This window comes from Coenobita brevimanus, chromosome 13 (assembly GCF_032717465.1).
Source record: "Coenobita brevimanus isolate Jiangsu-jjx chromosome 13, ASM3271746v2, whole genome shotgun sequence".
Taxonomy (NCBI): Eukaryota; Metazoa; Arthropoda; class Malacostraca; order Decapoda; family Coenobitidae; genus Coenobita; species Coenobita brevimanus.
Window position 1 is genome coordinate 24,596,769 of NC_136966.1, and position 3,710 is coordinate 24,600,478.

Below are 3,710 nucleotides of genomic sequence, written 5' to 3' on the forward strand. Positions count from 1 at the left end.
AAGTAAGAGTAGCAGTCAGAAAAATACAATTCTATGTATTTTGCTGATTTATGAAAAATACGTTCGCATCCACAGGTCCGTCACCTGGGGCAAATAGCAACTCATGTCAGTGCTACCAACCATCTGTATGACGCAAAGCAGAACGCAACAAAACTTTAGCCTTCTAGCAGATGTTTTCATCAAATTTTAGGATACTACATTTGTGTTTAATTATACTGTACCAGTAACCCTTTAAGGCTCGGAATAACTCTAGTATTCCGTTCCAGCTAATGCTAATTTTATTCTATTGAGGGTGAGTAGAGGAGTCTAATGTATAAATTCATTTATCTCTACCCATACAGGTACGGTACTACAAGTGAACAGGTACCATACAGTCCACCTGCAAGACGTAATGAAAAAATTATCTGTTGTGAAAAATTTCTGGTAAAATTTAGTTAAAATTCTTTTGCAAATACGTCCACATGTGCCATATTCGTAAAGGATCTTAACCATATTATCGGTTTAACTGCTGTTCGTAAAGTTGAGTATTTTCATGAATAATTTCTTTTGTCGTACTTTAACGTTATTATTTCCTCTGTTTTGATTGGGAAGCGTTTGTCAGTTGCACAAGTTAAGATAATATGTAAATAAACATTATTATGCACAATTTTGGTTCAAAACACATTGGATGACAGTGATTCGAGACCTGTTCAGAAATAACCATTTCTCTATCATGATTTCTTTTATATTCTACTTTCGCTTCGCCAAGCGACCTCAATTCTTAGTCCAAGTAAGTCACCTGTAATTATTCATACTATTTGATGATTATTAGCTACTTGTGAGAGAAGTTTTGGAAAGAAAAGGTTAGAAACAGTTTCTGTGAACAAGTTCACAACTTGCCGGCTCACTATGCCAAATAGAATCGTCAGAAGACAGGAAGAAATACGCAGGAAAGTACTAAATGCAGGAGCTTGAGCTTCAGGACCCTTAGTATGGTGTGATGTGGGAGGATGATTCTGTGTGGGATTGTGTGGTTTGGCTTCGTCAAAGTCGCAAAAGTCTATGGGAGTAAAATACCTCACGTCCGACAAGAGTTATCAAGAAATACATAGACAGAGACGCTTATTAAGCCTCCTCTCAAGCTAAGTAATAAATAAACAAATAAAAACAATGGGAAATATGTAATTGGATTTCAGATGTTAATATGCACCAATCGGAGTGAAGAGATTTTTGTTAAGAATGTCAAGAAACCATTTCCAATTACACGATTGCTAGGATACTACCTTTTACATTATCTTCGTGCAACCGCCAATCGATTTTCTGCAGCCTTGTTTTCATGGAAGGATTTGAAAAACTTACAGTTGTTCTTTTGGTACGGCAGTGTCTGCTATATGTTTTCCTACTGCCAGTATTTTTATTTCCCCTTAAAAAGAGACCCTCATTACAGAAAGCGTTTAACAAACGAAACACATATAAATAAGTACAAAAGTGCTATATACGGGAGCATCAAGGCCCTTCAACGAATGCCCTTGGTGTAATGCGTTGTGGTGTGTTTGGGAGAGTAATTTGGTGTGGTGTGATATGGTGTGGTGCAGTGTAGCTTTGTTAGTCACCAAAATCTACGGGAGTGAAGTACCTCTTTTCAAATATCGTTAGCGAAAGAGAGACGGACAGAGTCAATAGAGATGAGAAGCTCAGTCTTCATCCACATCACCCTGAACTGTCTCCTTGGGCACACACACACACACACACACACACACACACACACACACACACACACACACACACACACACGTCACTGGAATATCGCAATTGAGAGTGTTGCTGGTTTTCATCACTGTATCACTATGCCTAGTGGCGCGTTTAGTATCAAGCCTGGCAATGAAAAGTTCTGGTGGTGTAGTGGTCTAATGCACTCCTCGGGTACAAGATCGGGTGTGAGGATCGAGTGAAATCCCTAAGAGTAGGCTAGATAATTTTCGGCTATGCAATGCACTTTGGGAATAAGAAAGAACTACTTATATTTCTTCTACCCTGGAAGTCTCTCCTGAACAAAATGTGATATTATCTGGCTTTGGACAAATTAAAATGTACAATACTTCATAATGATGAAGGAGTTAAATCATACGATATACTGTAGCCTAGCTTCAGACCCCAACCTTTCTGAGGCAGTAATTTGGGAAGAGATGATTGTATACTTTATATGACTTCATCCCACAAGATACTTGGTTTCCTTTAGACTGTTGGCTTTTAAATACCTAAAAAAAAAGCACTGGAGGTCTGCAGGGAGACATAACGTGAGACAGAACATAAGTTGTTGCTGTTGTTGTTGAGTAACCCAGGTCTGCCTCCCCAAGCAGACCGATCAACTGCCAGCTGCACTCAGCCAACCGCCACTGCAGGGCTGTCCCGTGCAGTGAACCGGTATTCCCATGGTATAGGCAGTGCTTCATAGCTGGGGGCGGAGAAGAGTGTGGAGGTTTGATTTCCGGTTGGACTTTTTTTCGTGTCTCTCCACCCAAAAAATAGACCCCACGCCACCCCGTTATGTGGTTACATGTACGCCACCCCGTTATGTGGTTACATGTTTGCCACCCAGCGTTGAAAATAGTTTCCAGGTTTACAAGAAGCCATTACGCTTGTCACCCAGTGTAGATGTTAGGAGTCTCCATTATCATAATACAACTCATAATAGATAGCAACATATATTTGTTGTCTTAAAAACATGATAGTCATGCTAGGTGTGGGAAAGGAAATATGTCTGCAAGATATAAGTAAGGGAATGCCAGATGTGCACCGGATACGCTACATACACACAGACACACAGGCTTCGAGACTCTTTACACATGTCCAGTACCCATGCCACAAGCCGTCCTAGACAAGAAAGGAGGAATTAGACAGGCAGAAGAAGGCTAGCTACAGGGACGAGAGGTTGTAGAGAGGGAGAGAAGAGAAGAGGGGTCCAGCGAGAAGTTAGTTAGCTCTTGTGTTACACACTGTGCTCAACTTGAGCTTTACCTTTGAAGAAAATAAACTACAATCAAGACCCAGTATCCAACTTTAACTTCTCCTCTCATTGACTACTAGGGAACTGAAGTTGTCTCCCCACATATAAACTCACTATTTACCCCATATCGGCTACGACTACTATATAATCAATCTCAGGACTGACATAGAGCCACCTGAATTGGAAAACAGAGTGATAAAAGTGATAGGCAGAATGAGAGAAATAGGAGAGGTTGAGGGCACACACACACACACACACACACACACACACACACACACACACACACACACACACACACACACACACACACACACACACACACACACACACACACACACACACACACACACACACACACACACACACACACCAAAAAAAAGATAAAACTGATGGAAGAAGCAGACATCACTACATCAAGTGAACAGATGATGGTTGCCACCACGGCGGACAATAGAAACCCTGAAGCAAAAAGAAAAACCTCGATGATTAAAAAAAAAAATGCTATTCCTACTGTCAATGACATATTTACTTACAAGGAAGTGCCGAGGTGTGGCTGTATATGTCTGTGAGGTGGAATCAGAATTATAGGATCTGAAAGGTGAGTGAATGAGTTTGACCTGTTTAACGGGGCAGAATCGTGCAGGTTCTCCTACCCACTTTTTTCCTTAAATGCTGGATCCTACCTCACCTGATCATTAGGTGGGAAAAAGTGGTTTGGGTGATG